Source organism: Balearica regulorum, chromosome 3 (assembly GCF_011004875.1).
Source record: "Balearica regulorum gibbericeps isolate bBalReg1 chromosome 3, bBalReg1.pri, whole genome shotgun sequence".
In the NCBI taxonomy this organism is placed as follows: domain Eukaryota; kingdom Metazoa; phylum Chordata; class Aves; order Gruiformes; family Gruidae; genus Balearica; species Balearica regulorum.
In genome coordinates, this window is record NC_046186.1 from 58,767,867 (window position 1) to 58,786,941 (window position 19,075).

General features: G+C 43.3%; 1 long non-coding RNA gene across 1 annotated transcript; it reads right to left on the reverse strand.

Moving 5' to 3' along the window:
* Window positions 1-12,522: 12,522 nt before the first annotated feature.
* LOC142601275 (uncharacterized) lies at window positions 12,523-18,505 on the reverse strand. Its single transcript, XR_012834877.1, has 3 exons — window positions 18,111-18,505; window positions 16,030-16,126; window positions 12,523-12,819 (listed from the first exon to the last, which is right to left on the reverse strand). It is a non-coding gene; the product is annotated as an uncharacterized LOC142601275 (long non-coding RNA).
* Between the last annotated feature and the right edge of the window lie 570 nt (window positions 18,506-19,075).

Genomic DNA, 19,075 nt, shown 5'->3' on the forward strand with positions numbered 1-19,075 from the left:
AGAGAAAAAAGAATGATGGAAATATAAAACTGGTCATTGTCTAAGCTACTAAACACAGTTTTAAATAAGTGAGTATGAGAGTAAATTGTTCCACCATAGCCTGGCATACGTATGCAGTATTTATGTGTAGAAACAGAGAAAATAGAACCTGACACAAAGCTGTGTTCTTGGACATCAGCTAATAATCTCCATGTTTAATATTCCCAGAAGGCAATGCTTAATATTTCCATTGGTTTCATTCAAAGACATGCCCATCTGTTTGTGAAACTATCATATAAAAACAATGGTTCCAGTTCTCAATGCCTTACTCAGGCCTTTGTGAAACCAGTTACTGGAATTTTTATCTGGGTTAGGAATTCAAAACAGGGCACAATAAATAAGTTATAATTCAAATTTTAATATGATGAAACACTCAGAATGAAAGTCGAGTCTAGGGGTTTTTTATTATTTTTGTAACTTTCAGTGCTAAGAGGAGATCCCTACCATACTGTTAAATGCTGTACTGTAACACAACATGTAGTTTCTCTCTTTACATCTCCATATATGCAGAGTGAGTTATGTCACTCTGCCTTCATATTTTTACCAGTTTGTATCTCTTAAAGACATGGATGAAATACTTAACTAAATGCAGACTTAGATACCTTGTGTTTTGAATTTCGGCTGCAATTTTAGTAAGTTTGTATTCTGCTAAGAGAAGAACAAAGTGAAACAGCAAATTAATTTTATATGGGTGATCCGCTCACAGCTTTGTCTTCTCTTTAATCTTCCGATCCACCGATGCCTAAAACAGACCACTGTAAGTCAGTCTGTCTATGGCAAGGGCAGTAGCAATGCTCTTTCTGCCATGTGCAGTGAGCTCATCCCTTGATGGAGGGGATGAGACACTTCCCCTTTAGGCTCCAAAACTTTGAGTTGACTGCCATTGCACTTTCCTTGCCAGTTCAGGACCTGTGGTCTAGTCACATCATTGCATCAGGATTGCCCACAGCCACATCTCTCTTTACTAGTCAATTTTGTCTGGGCCAATGCAGCTCATCAGCCAGTCACACATGACAGCTCCACACTTAGAGGATTTGGGCTGAAAATCCCAAGAATTTACATTATTTTCATCACTTACAACCACCAGAGCAGACTGCACAACCCTCATCTCTGAGGAAGCCAGTGTCTCACTTTGAGGATATTAAACTAGAGGGAAAGGGAAAGAAAAGCTATTGCTTTCCCTTACTTTCCTGATGAGATGGATGCAGCTTCCCACGGGGAGGGCAGAGAGTGCTCTGTACTCCAAACCTCTGGGTAACACCTGGTGCTGCTTCCTTGCAGCTGGAGGCAGAAATCGCTTCCCAAAGACAGCTGAACTCACTGATTTACCAACCAAGATTATGAGTATTGTTGCTGTAACAGGCAAGGGCTTGTACCCTATGGTGAGTAGGAACTTAGAGGGACCAGGGAGCAAGGGAACCAGGAGCACTGAGCTGAAGGGAAAGGATGGTCTACAGCAAACAGTGTTTGCTTTGTTGCTTATGAGTGGTGACCAGGGAGAGCTGCTGGTTAGTGGGAAGTGATTCTGATAGCCTGATCTTTTGGATTTCTTGTTTTCATCCAAATCCCAGTACGAAAAAGAGAGAAGAATGTGAGACCCGGAGTGTGTGATCCTGTTGTGAGCAAACATCAGAGAAGGCAAATAGCATCTGAGACAAAGGTTTACCCCTGAGTTACATAAGAGATGCCACAAGCACCCATTGTGCAGGCACAGGCTTATGGTCATTTCAGCAGAAATGTTCTCTTAGTATGATGTTTCACAAATGCACAGATTCTATTACACAGGGACATGGACTCAAATCCCACCCAGTTGCTGTGACTCATTTGCTGGAGATGTGTGGAATACATGTAAAAAAAAAAAAAAAGGTAATATTTTTTATCATTAACTGCATAAGGATCATTTCCATAGTTCAAAGTAAGCAATTTCTGAGCAAACTGCAACCCTTGATCAAGGTCCCATATTGAATGAGAAGATCTGTCAAACTTGGAGAAAAGGGCTTTTGCTGATACAATAAACTGTGAAAGCTGCTGAAAGGACAGAGTAGGGGACAGAGAGCGAGGATACTGCAGGGAGTCCCGAACAATGTTAAGGTGGAGAACACTGATATGTTCTTGGTCAAGAAAACAAAGAATAACATGGAAAGAAACTTCCACAGAGAAAGCATACAGGAATCTCAAACACCTGGAATGAATGGATGGATTACAGGCAATTTGTCAGCTTGACATGCCCGTTTTCATAGATGACAGCATGTCCTGAGGTAAAAAGAAAGAAGAAAAACCAAAGAAAAAGTGGCTTATAGTTACTGGAAGCAATTTTTTAGCTACAGTGAGATGGCAATAATACAGCAACACAATAAGGATTTTGAAACGATGAAATGACTTAAATATAGCATGCCATGGTAAAAAGCAACAGAATGTGTTGGGATAACATCTTTGAAGAAAAGCAATGGATTTTACATTTTAGAGGAGAACCAGGTATTTCATTAAACTGCCTGAGTATATCATGATCAGATGAGGAGTTGCGCAACCTACAGCTTGCCAAATTTGAAGAGATTGGGGCAATGGCTGTTGGATGGCGTTGTTAGAAATCACGTACTTGATTGCTCAACAATGCAGTTGTAATTAGAAGAGTAAAGACAACTTTATGGAATAAAAAACAGTTTAAGAGTTTTATTCTCCCCAATGGGATGGTGAGAACTGACGAAGCAGAGCTTAGTGGCCTCCCTGCATTCCTTCTCACAGGGCATTCATGTATGCTCTGTTATAGGCCTGGGATGGGACTGCAGAGCCTTTTGAGACATCCTCACAGACCCACCATAGATGGGTGGGTCTCAAAGATAGTGATGGAAAGGTAAAAAAAGGTTTAATTTTTGAATGAGAGCACTAGAATTAGTAACATTCACAAAGAATATTAGGAACTCTTCTGAAGAGACAACTCGGCAGGGATCTCTAAGCATGGAAGATAAATGAAGGATACTAAGTGAGCTGCACTAGTGACAAATCATTTCTTCTTTTCTGCAACTGCTTTTCCCTTTTTTGAGCAGCATTACAAGTTTTTCAGATTTTGGTAAGTAAAGAACCAGTCTGGTTTGGGAGGCTACTAGAAGAAAGGAAGACCTAGCAAGAAAAAAGCACAATTCTAAAGAACAGTCTTCGTTATCAACCCTCAGAACTGAATAGCAAAACGATTTCCTTGGCTTCCCAATTCAGTTGTTTCTAGCTGTGCTGAGAGTAGAGACACATAAGATTCCTCTTTTATACAGGGCACATCTGATATTTTTCGGCACGAAGACAAAGGATTGATAAGACAGGGGAAAATGGAAGCCATAAAATGTATGTTTTTGTTTTAGGCAGAAGACTGGGAAAAACAGCAGGGAAATCTTTCTGTCCTAGTTGGACAAATATGGTCAAGGCCTCTACAGTAGCAGATGCTGAATGTAATTGCTAAGAAGTTTTCCAAGATGGACAACAGGAAGACTAGACTTTGTTCTTACCTTGTGTCCAACCATGACATTTGTATACGTGTTGGGTTTGCATGGCAAGGTTTTGGTAGCGGGGGGGGCTACAGGGGTGGCTTCTGTGAGAAGCTGCTAGAAGCTTCCCCTGTGTCTGACAGAGCCAATGCCAGCCGGGTCCAAGACAGACCCACCACTGGCCAAGGCCAAGCCAATCAGCGCCTCTGTGATAACATATTTAAGAAGAAAAAACAGTTAGAGAGCGCTTTTGCAGCCGGAGAGAGGAGTGAGAAGATGTAAGAAACTCTGCAGACACCAAGGTCAGTGCAGAAGGAGGGGCAGGAGGTGCTCCATGCGCCGGAGCAAAGATCCCCCTGCAGCCCCTGGAGAAGACCATCGTGAAGCAGGCTGTCCCCCTGCAGCCCATGGAGGGAGGATGAGGGGGTGTAGCGATTCCACCTGCAGCCCGTGGAGAACCCCACGCCGGAGCAGGTGGAGGCACCTGAAGGAGGCTGTGGCCAGTGGAAAGCCCACGCTGGAGCAAGCTCCTGGCAGGACCTGTGGCCCTGTGGAGAGAGGAGCCCACGCCAGAGCAGGTTTGCTGGCAGGACTTGTGACCCCGTGGGGTTTGCTCCTGAAGGTCTGCACCCCATGGGAGAGACCCACGCTGGAGCAGTTCGTGAAGGACTGTAGCCTGTGGGAGAGACTCACGTTGGAGAAGGTCGTGAAGGACTGTCTCCCGTGAGAGGGACTCCTTGCTGGAGCAGGGGAACGATGAGAGGAGTCCTCCCCCTGAGGATGAAGAAGCGGCAGAAACAACGTGTGATGAACTGACTGTAACCCCCATTCCCCATCCCCCTGTTCCGCTGGGGGGGTGGGGGGAGGTGTTTTAAGATTTGATTTTATTTCTCATTCCTCTACTCTGTTTTGTTTGGTAATAAATTAGATGAATTTCCTCTCTCAGTTCGGTCTGTTTTGCTCATGACGATAATTAGTGAATGATTTCTCCCTGTCCTTATCTCGACCCACAAGCTTTTCGTTGTACTTTTTCTCCCCTGTCTGGTGAAGGAGGGGAGTGATAGAGCGGCTCTGGTGGGCACCTGGCCACCAGCCAGGGTCAATCCACCACAGTATATTAAAACTATAAGGTTCTGGCTGACTGGCTTGATCTTCTGTCCTCATGCATTTTACTACATGGCTGTGGATTTTTTTGTATGTAGACTTTTGTTGATAGTTGAAGAGAAGACACTAGGAGACCCTTCCAGGGTGAAATCGAGTTCTCTCTTTGCCAGAGAGGTGGGAAGGCTGCTGACCAGCTTTGGAAAGAGCAGGGTGCTGCTGGAGACTTTATATTTCTCCAGAAACGAATCCTAGAATCATAGAAATATAGAGCTGCAAAGTACCATAGGGGATTATCTATGCTCTCCCTTTACTCAGAAGTAGGAAAACATTTACCAAGGCAATCTGAATGGGAGGTGTATCTTACCTCCTTTCAAAAATCTCCAGTGGAGGAAACCCTCAACCTTGCTAGGTTGTCTGTGCTGCTATTTCAATATTTCTTTAATTAGAAGTGGTTTTTCCTAACATCTAACTTAAACCCCTTTTACTTAAAATTAACCTGATTATTTCTTGTCCTAAGACTAGTGGATATAGTAAGCAATTAATTATAAATGTTTACATATTAGAAAACTGTCATCATGTCCTCCCTCATTTTCATCTATTCTAGACTAAACAAACTCACTTCCTCTGACCCTTCTCATAGGTCAAAACTCCCTAACCTCAGCTCCTTCTTCCTTCTATTCTTTTTACTGCATGCTTCACCAGGGGTAATGTCCCAGGGTCCCTTCATTTTCCTAGGTGAGGTTTGGACTACTGAGATCTCCCTAGAGGAAGAGGAGACAATAATCTCCTACATTTTACAAATAAAAGTTCTGAAGTTACATTCCAGAAGTCTTCCTTCTTTGCAGTAGCACTGTTCATCTACAATAAATAAAAATAAAATGTAGGTGGGAATTCTGAAGTCCTCCTTTGTCTTGCTGGAGGAAGTACGGATCTTTGTGAACTCTCCTCAGATTGGTCTGTAACTTCATATAACATTTTATGACTAATCTCCAGTTGTGGTTCAGGAACTGAATTGTACTATGAAAATATTTTTGCCTCCAGATGGGACAAGATGGTAGAATGACAGAGGTAAACCTGTAGTACTTTCATGAAGTCAGTCAATGTTGTGTTACTTCTTTATATTCTTGTAGTGTCCTATACACAATCACCATAAACATGTAATACAAAGAGAAATACAATCTATCTGGCAGTTAAGAAGGGAATGGCATGCCACTTGGACTTTAATGTTCAGAATGTTCATGTGTCAAAGAGTAAGAAATGCCCACTCAACTTTCAGAGTAACTAAGCAGCGCCATGGAAAAAGAAAATGGATTTCTGTGGAGAAAAGCCCATACAAAGGTTCTTGTCCTGCAGCTCACTAGGCTACTTTTACAGGGGGCTTTTTTTTTACTAGAGGTTTCTCTATTGGAAAAATTCAGGCAATTGTACTCTACCACAGGGAGCAAGTTCAAGAAATAGCTATACTGAAAAATCCTCAAGGAATATTTTTCAGAACATCATCAGGCAGTCTTGTATTGATTACATGGCTGTCTCAGTGGGGCATTTTGTGCACTGAAAATAATAGCATTCCCTGTAAGAGCAGTGATAATAGCAACAGACATTTTTAAGGCAAACCGTTTACTAGAAACAGCCTATGAAAAAAGCACATAATAGACAAGACTGCCCCTCAGGCAGTTGCTGTGGATTGAAAGAGACTCAGAAGGTTTTTGGGCGGTTTTGTACTGTTTTGCTGCTTTACTACCCAGGATGACACTGAGACATCCAAGACCAAACTTGTAACTTTTGGACTTTTTGAGACTTCACAGGACACCTTGTCTTCTCATTAAATGAAAGATATTTTTGCCAAGTACTTTGTTTCAGATCGTCATAATTATTATAGTAGTTATCTATCTTACCTATGGCCATGCTGTTATATTTCAAGCTGTTTTTTCAGTTATTGGCTAGCAAAATCAAAGCCAAAATGACAGCTCTGAAGAGGTTGGTAGATACAAGAGCAGAGGAAGAGAGGAGCAACTTTTTTCCATTGTCAGTGTGAAAACAGAAAGTGTTTGACATGCTGCCCTGGCATCTGTGTAGTGTCCATAGGAGGGGAGTGATAGAGCAGCTCTGGTGGGCACCTGGCCCTCAGCCAGGGTCAACCCACCACAGTCCTTTTTGGTGTCCAACGTGGGACTTGAGAAAATCGAGATAAGGAGAGTAATTGGAAGATGTAATGGGCAAAACATTGACTGAACGTAGCTTGAGAGTGAAATAGTGGTGAAGGGATTAGAGGTAGATTTTGTGTGTAGATTGTCCACTCTCATTTGGTGTTGTGATAGTGTTGTTTTGATTTTGGTGTGGGGAATTCTTTTTTCTTTTTCCTTGTTGATGTGATTAGTATTCGTGAAGTTTTTGTGTTGAATGTATATTTTAATGATAATTCTTAAATATGGGATTCACAGAGGCAAGGGGTGGAATGTGTTGGGTTTGCATGGCAAGGTTTTGGTAGCGGGGGGAGGCTACAGGGGTGGCTTCTGTGAGAAGCTGCTAGAAGCTTCCCCTGTGTCTGACAGAGCCAATGCCAGCCGGGTCCAAGACAGACCCACCACTGGCCAAGGCCAAGCCAATCAGCGCCTCTGTGATAACATATTTAAGAAGAAAAAACAGTTAGAGAGCGCTTTTGCAGCCGGAGAGAGGAGTGAGAAGATGTAAGAAACTCTGCAGACACCAAGGTCAGTGCAGAAGGAGGGGCAGGAGGTGCTCCATGCGCCGGAGCAAAGATCCCCCTGCAGCCCCTGGAGAAGACCATCGTGAAGCAGGCTGTCCCCCTGCAGCCCATGGAGGGAGGATGAGGGGGTGTAGCGATTCCACCTGCAGCCCGTGGAGGACCCCATGCCGGAGCAGGTGGAGGCACCTGAAGGAGGCTGTGGCCAGTGGGAAGCCCACGCTGGAGCAAGCTCCTGGCAGGACCTGTGGATCCGTGGAGAGAGGAGCCCACGCCAGAGCAGGTTTGCTGGCAGGACTTGTGACCCCGTGGGGGACCCACACTGGACCAGTTTGCTCCTGAAGGTCTGCACCCCATGGGAGAGACCCACGCTGGAGCAGTTCGTGAAGGACTGTAGCCTGTGGGAGAGACTCACGTTGGAGAAGGTCGTGAAGGACCGTCTCCCGTGAGAGGGACTCCTTGCTGGAGCAGGGGAACGATGAGAGGAGTCCTCCCCCTGAGGATGAAGAAGCGGCAGAAACAACGTGTGATGAACTGACCGTAACCCCCATTCCCCGTCCCCCTGTGCCACTGAGGGGTGAGGGGACGTTGAAGCTGGGAGTGAAGTTGAGCCCGGGAAGATGGGAGGGGTGGGGGGAGGTGTTTTAAGATTTGATTTTATTTCTCATTCCTCTACTCTGTTTTGCTTGGTAATAAATTAGATGAATTTCCTCTCTCAGTTCGGTCTGTTTTGCTCATGACGATAATTAGTGAATGATCTCTCCCTGTCCTTATCTCGACCCACAAGCTTTTCGTTGTACTTTTTCTCCCCTGTCTGGTGAAGGAGGGGAGTGATAGAGCGGCTCTGGTGGGCACCTGGCCCTCAGCCAGGGTCAACCCACCACACTGTCGTTTCATTTTGGACATTTTGGTTCAATGAATATGAAAAAGAGGGAGGGAGGAAGGGAGAAGGAAGAGAGAAATACGCTGAGCTGAGCATCCTATGGTAGGAAAGTGCCCCAGAAATGCCAGAAAGGCCTGTTTCAAAAGCAACGTTAAAATCCACAGGATGCTCCCCATTTACAGTAGGCGATGCTGGGTCATGTCCTAAGCACACAGAGACAGGGGTTTACTTAATGTGTGAATTACACATTAAGGTTTTTTTATCTGTTGTTCATGATTAGTTGTGTTGAGGATCTGCAGTAAGTATAGAATCACTTAGGTTGGAAAAGACCTTTAAGATCATCAAGTCCAACTGTTAACCTAGAACTGCCAAGTCTACCACTAAACCATATCCCCTAAGCACCACATCTACACATCTCTTAAATACCTCCAGGGATGGTGACTCAACCACTTCCCTGTTCCAATGCTTGACCATCCTTTTGGTGAAGAAATTTTTCCTAACATCCAATCTAAACCTCCCCTGGCACAACCTGAGGCCATTTCCTCTTGTCCTGTTGCTTCTTACTTGGCAGAAGAGACCAACACCCACCTGGCTACAACCTCCTTTCAGGTAGTTACAGAGAGCGATAAGGTCTCCCCTCAGCCTCCTTTTCTCCAGGCTAAACAACCCCAGTTCCCTCAGCCGTTCCTCATAAGACTTGTGCTCCAGACCCTTCACCAGCTTTGTTGCCCTGCTTTGGACACACTCCGGCTCCTCAATGTTGTTCTTGTAGTGAGGGGCCCAAAACTGAACACAATATTCAAGGTGTGGCCTCACCAGAGCTGAGTACAGGGGGACAATCACTTCCCTAGTCCTGCTGGCCACACACAGCCAGGATGCTGTTGGCCTTTTTGGCCACCTGGGCACACTACTGGCTCATATTCAGCCGGCTGTTGACCAACACCCCCAGGTCCTTTTCTGCCAGGCAGCTTTCCAGCCACTCTTCCCCAAGCCGGTAGCACTGCATGGAGTTGTTGTGACCCAAGGGCAGGATCTGGCACTGAGCCTTGTTGAACCCCATACAGTTGGCATCGGACCATGGTTCCAGCCTGTCCAGATCCCTCTGTAGAGCCTTCCTACCCTTAAGCAGATCAACACTTCTGCACAACTTGGTGTTGTCTACGAATTTACTGAGGATGCACTCAATCCCTGTGTTCAGATCATTGATAAAGATATTAAAGAGAATTGGCCCTGGGGCCATCACCACTAGTGATGGGCTGCCAACTGGATTTAACTCCATTCACCACAACTCTTTGAGCTCAGCCATCCAGTCAGTTTGTTTACCTAGTGAAGAATATGCCAATCCAAGTTGTGAGCAGCCAGTTCCCCTGAGAGAATGCTGTGGGAAAAGTTATCAAAGGCTTTACCTAAGTCCAGGTAGTCAACATCCACAGCCTTTCCCTCATCCACTAAGCAGGTCACCTTGTCATAGCAGGAGATCAGGTTAGTCAAGCAGGCCCTGCTTTTCATAAACTCATGCTGACTGGGCCTGATCGTGGGTTGTCCTGTATGTGCTGCATGATGGCACTCAAGATGATCTGCTCCATAACCTTCCCTGGCACTGAGGTCAGACTGACAGGCCTGTAGTTCCCCGGATCCTCCTTCCGGCCCTTCTTGTAGATGGGCGTCACATTTGCTAATCTCCAGTCAACTGGGACCTCCCCGGTTAACCAGGACTGCTGATAAGTGATGGAAAGTGGCTTGGTGAGCACTTCTGCCAGCTCCCTCAGTGCCCTTGGGTAGATCTCATCCAGCCCCATAGACTTGTGTGTGTGTGTAAGTGGTGTAGCAGGTTGCTAACCATTTCCCCTTGGAATAATCATTCTGCTTCATTCTGCTCCCTGTCCCTGTCTTCCAGCTCATGGGGTTGGGTACCCAGAGAACAACTATTCTTACTATAAAAGGCTGAGGCAAAGAAGGCATTAAGTAGCTCAGCCTTTTCCTCATCCTTTGTCACTATGTTTCCCCCTGCATCGAATCCTTTTGTTGCTAACGTATTTATAGAAACATTTTTTATTTTCTTTTATGGCAGTAGGCAGATTAAGTTGTAGCTCGGCTTTGGTACTTCTAATTTTTGCCCAGCATAACCTCACAACATCTTTATAGTCCTCCTGAATTGCCTGCCCCTTCTTCCAAGGGCCATAAACTCTTCTTTTTTACCCTCAGTTCCAGCCAAAGCTCCCTGTTCAGCCAGGCTGGTCTTCCCCGCCGGTTTGTCTTTCAGCACATGGGGACCACCTGCTCCTGAGCCTTTAAGATTTCCTTCTTGAACAACGTCCAGCCTTCCTGTACTCCTTTGCCCTTCATAACTGCTTCTCAAGGGACTGTGTCAACCAGTCTGCTAAAGAGGCCAAAGTCTGACCTCTGGAAGTCCAAGGTAGCAGTTCTGCTGACCCTCCTCTTTACTTCTCCAAGAATCAAAAACTATCATTTCATGATCACTATGCCCAAGATGGCCTCCAACCATCACATTGCCCACAAGTCCTTCTCTGTTCACAAACAACAGGTCCAGCGGGGCATCTTTCCTAGTTGTCTCACTCACCAGCTGTGTCAAGAAGTTATCTTCTGCACACTCCAGGAACCTCTTCTCTGCTGTATTGTACTTCCAGCAGACGACATCTGTTAAATTGAAGTCCCCCATAAGAACAAGGGCTAGCAATTTTGAGACTTCTCCTAGCTGCTTATAGAATATTTCATCTGCCTCTTCATCCTGGTTGGGTGGTCCATAACAGACTACCACCATGATATCTGCCTTGTTGGCCTTCCCCTTGATTCTTACCCATAAACATTCAACCCTATCATCAGCATCTTTAAGCTCTAGACACTCAAAACACTCCCTAACATATAGGGCTACCCCACCACCTCCCTTCCTTGCCTAGCCCCTAAGAGGCCAGCATATCTAGTATGAGCCTAGCAACCAAAACTCAGCTGCTTTTTGCTAGAATCCCACATGTACACCATCACTGTCTTATCAGATATACACATTTGCATGTAGGATAGCAAAGATGTAAAACTGAGTTTCAATGTAGACTCAAGTTTCCTTCTGCACTTGTGAAATTTGCACAAAGGAAACAGTAGTGTTCAGACTGGTGGGTTAGACAATTTTGCTTTGGCCACAGACATATTACACTTACTAAGATTTAAGGTAACGTTATTGTGAGTCATTTAACACCAACTGATTTAAAATAGGATATGAAGGGACTACTAAACTTTCGTGCATTTTTTCCAATGCAGTTTCTAGCCTTTTCTCTACAAAGAAACACAATGAAAATATAAATTATTCCCCCAGGGAGAGGCATAAACAAAGAAATGGGAGTAAAGTATTAATTACAATGGTAACATTAAAAGATAATTAGTGTTTATAAATCAAGGGTGAGGTTTCATGACTGGCTTAGCCCACTCTATGAGCAAACCTGTGCCAATGCCATGGTCCCTCCTTCACTACCTCCTGTGACACATCTCCACATGTCCCTTTACTGACAATAGCAATCCTGGGATCACACACTAACTAGGTAAACAGAAGGAAAGTGAGAATAAAAAATATCCCTATCAAACCTCCTCCCCACTTGTTGGTGTTTGAGGGTGAAGGAAAAGCTGCAGGAGCTTAAAGGAAAGAAGGAAGATGGAGAAAAATGTTGAACACTTTGGGCAAATGACTTCAGCTGGTACAAATCTAACACCAATAGATTCAAGTATATTTCTAACAACTGAAGCTGACAAAAATCAGCTGTTGTTGTCAAATTACTTCTGCAGCCAATCTCCAGTAACCACTGTCTTCATCAAAGGTTCTATTTCACATGCTTCTACACACAGCGATGTGTTTCTTGCCTAACGTTGCTGCTTTTCCAAGCTGACTGAGAAAGCAGCGTTGGAATATTTGACACTGAAATGAATCTAACTATAACATGATTCATCCAGCCTACTATCTAAGTTAGTCACTCAGATCCCCCCGTAGTCAATAATGAGACAAGATAACCAGTTTCAGGTCCGGTTTTAAGATAGGGGGAATAAATCCTCTTGGGGCTGCCAGCCCTCTCCATTTATCATGACTCCAATGTGCTTAGATTTGATGTGTTCAGGACATCATATGTCAAAAAGTCCAAAAAGCTGCGCTCAGCTTCCAAATGAGAATTATGTTGGAACATGCAGCTAAAAATGTGATGGGGATAACAGTGCAGGACTCAGTGCTGAAAACTTGCTATTGGTTCCTCACTCGTCGTCTATTAGGTAAGCCGTGAAAAAGGTTAAAGGGAAGCTGATGTGATAAAATGGTGAAATAGGGCACTTTATTAGACAGAAGATGCTCTTCAAAAAGATAAAATTGTACCCAGGCAAAGAACATATACAGTAATATGCATTCTAGCATATCAAATATAAAAACATAAGCAAGCCAAAAGAGAGCAAGAAGCAAATGCTGAAGGAATCAAAACCAGGATGAAATTCTTCTAGCACACCAGGAAGGAGCAAAATGCCCTCTAGAGAGTCCAGAAGGCTAAGTGATGATCACTCAGAGAAGTTAAATGCCATGTCACTGCATGATGTGCTGGTCCACTTCTTTTGAAAAGGATAGATGAAAACTGGAAAAGAGCAATGAACATGAGAAAGGCATGAAACATCTTTTACATGATGAACAACTGAGTAGTGGTAGGAGTCTTCAGGCTGGAAAAGAGACAACTTGAGTGAGGTATGATAGATGTCTACAAAATCACGACTGGCCTGAAGAAGATGCTTAGGAATTAACTTTTTCCCATCTCTTCCAATATATGAACTAGGAACCATCACACAAAGGCAGTAAGATCCAGGGTTGGAGCAAACAAAAGGAGATAGTTCTTCATGTAACATAGATCTATAGCTGTTCTTGTCCAAGGAAAGAGTTCAAGTGAGCTCAGAGACAGACTGGACAAGTAATTGGAGGAAGGATTCATCAAAGGTTACTAAACAGACAAAATTCATCAGGTCCCCAAAAATTCTCCTCACCCCAAAAAAAGTTGGACATGGCAGAGGACTTAAAGAGGGAAGAATCATACATTCTCATCCTGTCCTTATTTACCTGTAATCATCCATTTATGGACTCTGTTGGAGAAGGAAGACCAGGTAAGAGGGACATTTGCTGTCAAGTAGTACAGACATTCCTGTGGCAACTCCTGCATCCCATGCTGTTAAAGTGAGATGAAAGCATTACCCAAGATAGACACCTAATTTTTATACAACTAAACTAGGTAAAGTGAAGCCCTTGTCTTGAATATGTAAGATGCAGAGATCTCCTCATCTTTTTTCTTGTGATTCTTTCTTGAAAAATGAATTTATCCTTCTTCCATTTTCAAGCAGTTCACAGGGTCATAGGGTCTTGGACAAGTACGGGTCCTCAGTTCTTCCCATCTACTTTCCTCATATTTTCTTGTAAGGTTTTTGGAGGAGGGGTGTGTGTGTGTGTGTGTGTTTGCATTGTTTTTGTATTTCTCAGGAGAGTCATTTTCTGTTTCCAATTTTTCCACTTCCAACTGACAAATATTATTTCATCCAGTATCATTTTAACACATAAACCAGTCTAATGCTGTTAGTTTTCTAGCAGCTAAGCCCTAAGGATTCTAGCAGCATAGTTCAAGAGGTGTTCTCCCTCTGCATGAGTTAAAGGGTTTAAGTGTGTGTACATATACCTGCATAGCTCTGCGGGAGAATATACACTTCAGCTCTTGCAGCAGCAACACGTAAATACATAACCATGTGTACAAACTGGTAAGGTTCTAGCCTGTGAAGTGGTTCTCTGCTATGATATATTTTAAACATAATTTATACTCAAAATTTTGTATATTAAAGACATTTTTTTCACAGGCTGTCTGAACAGAAAGCACCAGCTACTTGAGAGCAGTGTCAGAGTCAGAACAAGCATTTTTTAGGATAGATTTGTCAACAACTCGTAAAATCTAATTTCTAATTGTTATGGACTATACCATGAAAAAGCACTGATTAGTTAACTTTACACACACGTGTAGGCAGATGACTGTCGATGTACTTCAAGGAACACCACAGGTACCTCATGAAGTATATGATATGACTATCGGGGTGAACAAATGTACAGGGCTTTTTAAACCATTAAAAAGAATTCCAACTTCATATGGTGGTTCAGGTGTTTTTCTTTCATTTGCTTTTACATGTGTGTATGTGTGCATATTTCATCAGTGCTAGAGGAATTATTTTTGAAAACAGAAGACTGTAACTGCTTAATAAAAGAGCATATACTCTCCAGAAAAAGTGAAAATGTGTAAAGCCTTAAGTCAAGATATCCTGCCTTTCTTTCCGTAGCCCTAAACCCCTCCATCTTGGTAAAAAGGTCAGAATTTTACCACGGAGGCAATGACAATGTAAAGTAACTAGGTAACAGTTAGTTGACATCAGCAAGAGGTGTCATGCTCAAAGTATGTGCAAGTAATGTGTATAAGATTGCGCAGACATCTGGTAGAGAGAAAATTTTTATTCACATCCAGTATTGAGACAGACAGTAAGATTGCTGTCTTCAGAGCTATAGAAAAGAACTCATATGGTTATGCTGAACATGTGGTTGCTCAAGGAAGATGTTTCTCAAAGTCTGTCAAGAAAGGGAAAACACAACCAGGACTGCTTTCATATTTCCAAGTTTAGTGGTTTACAATAGTGGAATTTGGGGCCTGCTATCTATTATAATGGAGGGAGTAAGTAAGTCATGGCATCATCTGGTTTAAAGGCCCATAGCTGTTGTTCTTTTCCATCTAGGATCAGACAAAGCGACATGGGGCTCCACATAATTAAGAGCAACTATCCCACAGCGGCAAGGAAAGCAGAAGAGATTTCATTGGGAAGCAGGACTGACTACAGTACTTCAGAGACATGATTGTAAACAGAAGAAGCAAACCAGAGAACATTTAACAGGAAAATAGCACCCTGACCTTCTCTGGATTAAATGCTATCAATCAAGTTTAAATTTAGCTCCTACATGGTCTCAGATGAAAAGAAGGCAGTAGGGGCAAGGAAAGCTTAACGCCTGAGAATATTTGTGTTCCATGGCAAGGAAAACAAGCCTAAAGTCAACAAAGGGCAGCCTGTAAAAACAAATAGTCCTGATGAGAACGGCGCTGCCACCAGAAAGCTCATTAGCAGCCAGAAGCAGAACTGTCTTTCCGCTCTTTCTCTGCTGACTGCCCCCAGCCCAGCACTACCGCAGTGCTTCTGACTCAGCTGCTGCCTCCCTCCTAGCATAACCCCTGAGCACTTGCCAGTACCCACACAATGCATGCCCTCAGCATGAGGAGTGTTTCCCCGGGGTGGGCTGGGCTATAGTAGGAGGCATGAGTGGAAAAAGAGCAGGAAATATGTAAGGGGTTTTTCAAATAATAGTAATGTATACATACCCACATCGTAATTGTCTTTATCTGTTCTAAGATAAACCAGCAGAGGGAAAATTTGGGTGTAAAATGATGAGAATAAACACTGCCATGCCCACCAGCAAGCACATGGGATTTCAGAAGTCATGTGAATTCCAAAACCAATGTCCCGTCTGTCATCACCTATTCATTGTGGGGGGAGCCACAGCTGAAGGGCAGTGAGACGCTCCACTTCCTCCTGGTGCATGGGAAAACACAGCCATGCATTTGGACAGAGCTGAGAGATTTAGTGATCAGTGAGGAACATAAAGCACATTTTTTAGCCTTGCGAGACAGGAGGTAATTTTCACAAATCTGCAATTAGGTACCTGAAAATGAACAGTTTGATGATGTCAGAGCACACTTATACAGCAGTGTGAGATTTTGTACCTGTAGGTTTTATACTGGTTGGAAAGATCTGTTCTGGAGATCAAGTTCATCTTAATATGTGGTGGAGTGTTAGGTCTCCAAGGCAACAAAGTCATACCTGCCAAGGTTATAAAGGATATTTAACATTGAGGTTTTGTTTACAAATACCATTTTGTCCTTTTGACTCCTCTGTTCAGACCACCAAACTGCTGGAGAAATGGACAAAAAGGTAAAAATCTTTGGGAAGTTCCTCGAATGTAGCAAGTTGAAAGGGAACCTCGCTTCTCTACAAGAATCTGAATACTTTTCTGCATCATCATACCATATTTCACCTTCCCAGTTCTACTACACTATTAGACTCCTTTCTTCCTCCAAATCCACTCATGCAGATTAAGCAGTTAACGCCTGGGCAGTGTCCTAGTGCCTTGACTACTGGTATATATGTATATATATGAATGTACATAAATATATGACAACACACAGTCTGTTTATTTTTCATGAGCTTTGTGGGTTTGCCTATATTAGTGGAAACTGAGGTTAGTAGATGCATTGCCTAGGTTAAATGCATTGACCTAGTCACTACCTGTTCCCTCATGAAGAAACCCATCGCATTGTGTATAATCTGGAATAGGTGGCAGAGCTGGACCCTGCACAGTTGGGGTAAATGCTGGTTCAGACACATCCTTGTAAAATCGGTGACAAAGTTCCAGTCAATTCAGCAGAGAAAACCTTGCTCCAAGGCTGACTCTTCATTTCCTTACCTGTTACTTGTTCTCTCAGGGTGAAATGGGAAGATGAAGCTCAAGATAAAACTCTTGCATTTAAAGCACCTATATTTGCATAACACACTAGTACACAGGTTTGACTTGGCTTCATTTTCTGATATCTGTAACATTTATTTGTCCACTTAGATGCATGCAAAGTAGAAAGGATATCCATCAAACTAGAGGACCCATCCACCATATACACAAATTTAGAATTAATTTTAAATATTCAGTATAAGAAAAAAGCAACTAAGACTTGAATCCAACCTCTTGGAAAACACATTTATAATGAAATAGTAAGAATACAGATCACTCTTTTAAATGTAATTTTCATTTTATGAAAGCCATGAGCCATAGCAGTATAATTACAATTATGCAAGTAAGAATGTTTGAGTTTCAAGAATTTGCAATGATACATAAAAAACTATCACTTTAGGGCTTTGATTTCAGAAATCTGTAATCTCAAATTGGATTTTCTTAAGGGTAACTTTTACCCTATAGATTCTACAGTTAAACAAGATTCATCCTGACTCCATTCGTGTTCTTTTGGGTTTTTGGTATTGCCCTCAGTGGCAACGGGAGCTATAGAAGAATTGCATTTTCTTTTGCAAACAGAGTGGGGAAATTAAAAAACAAGGACAGGTACTTATTGTGCTGCATATGTTGAGATGACTTGGAATAAAGAAGAAAAAAAATTAAATTTACAGTACTAATAATTCATTTACTCATAAAAACCCTGATTCCTCAGTGCTGCACAAGAATTGCATACTCTTGCTTCAGATTTAGAACAACAATTCTGTGAAAATAATTTTGAGGGTGTTCCCCTAAAAAAATGTTCAGATAATAAATAGAAAATATGAAACTATCAGAGAAGAAACATTGAAATTTCCCTATGTTGCTGTGAAGAACGTGGGAAAATCACAGACAGTATTAGACTGACATATTATTTTCCAGAGGTATTTAAAATAAAGTCTCCTTTGAAATCCCATGAGAAACACCCTTGTCTTGGTATGTCTAATCAAAAGATTGCTGGCAAAAGTCTTCGAAAAAAGTCATACGTGGTAAAATGTCCATAGGTAAAAAACGTTAGGTGAGTCCATACTGTCCTTTCCCAGCTCTATGGCATGATACCAGACCAGCATTTACCTTCCAAAAAGGTGCTCTTCTGACTTGGCAAATATGATGAAGAGGAAAGACAAAGAAAACAACTACAGGTTGAGGTTATTTCAGGCTCCACACATGTTCATCCTTGATTGCTCAACAGAGGCTGTGAGCAAGCCTGCTGGCTCGTCTCAGTGCTGGTGGCAAACACAGTGACAAATGCAGAAAAGCACTTACAGTTTTTCAGGGCTGTAACCAAACTCCTATGGTCTTGATTTGGTAGCAGGCACTGTAAGAGCAGTGGGAAGCACTTCCCATGGCTCTAGTTGCATGGCATTGCAGGGTGCCCCTGGGCAGATTTACCTGCCTCCCTGGCTGCAGACCTGAATGGGAATGGAGCAAAAAAAGGCAGAAACAGTAGAAAATCATGGCAGGCATACAGAATCTCACACTGTTCTACTGATGTTAACTAGCCTTCAGACTGCCCTGCCAAGAGAAGCGTTTGAAGGTCTGTTTGGGTGAAGGTATGCCTCCACAGGGTGCCCGAGACCAGCCACAGGAGCAGAGCTGGCAGGTCTTGGCCTCCCTCTCCATCCTCCTCCCAAAGGGCCCGACCGCCATCTGAGGCTGCCTGACTGCCCTCAGGAGCTGCACGGCTTCGGGAGCATTTCTTGTATTAAACCCTTGTCACAGGTCAGTTACTTCCCCCGGTTGTACTTCCCCTAAAAATACCCACGTCTTGTGGCTTCTGTAGTCACATAACTTCATGTCTCTGTTACTCCTTCCCCAGAGGAATGCAGTATGTCAAGCTGCTGGCAGTTAAACTGTATTTAAAGACATTTTTATTTTCTGAATCATATTCAGCATGATGCTTGTTTTAATTATATTTTATGTGGAGTGCTGTAAGATGCATGCATGAAAGCCTGTCCATAAATAAACATGTCTTTAAAAGTCCTTACTTATTTTCCTTGAGTCAATTTCTGCTCCTTTCCCGAGGTGCACAATAATCTGGGATATATGGTCTCCGAAGCCCAACCACAAAACCCAGACACCACACGATATCAAACAGCCTCTTTGCGACACTGCTGTGAGGGCTCGCCTGTGCCACCACGCCAGGGGGACGTCTGCCCCAGCGGGCGTCCGCTCTGGGGCCTCCGAAACAGGGTGCAAGCAGCTGGGACTGCCTGGGGGGGTGTCAACTG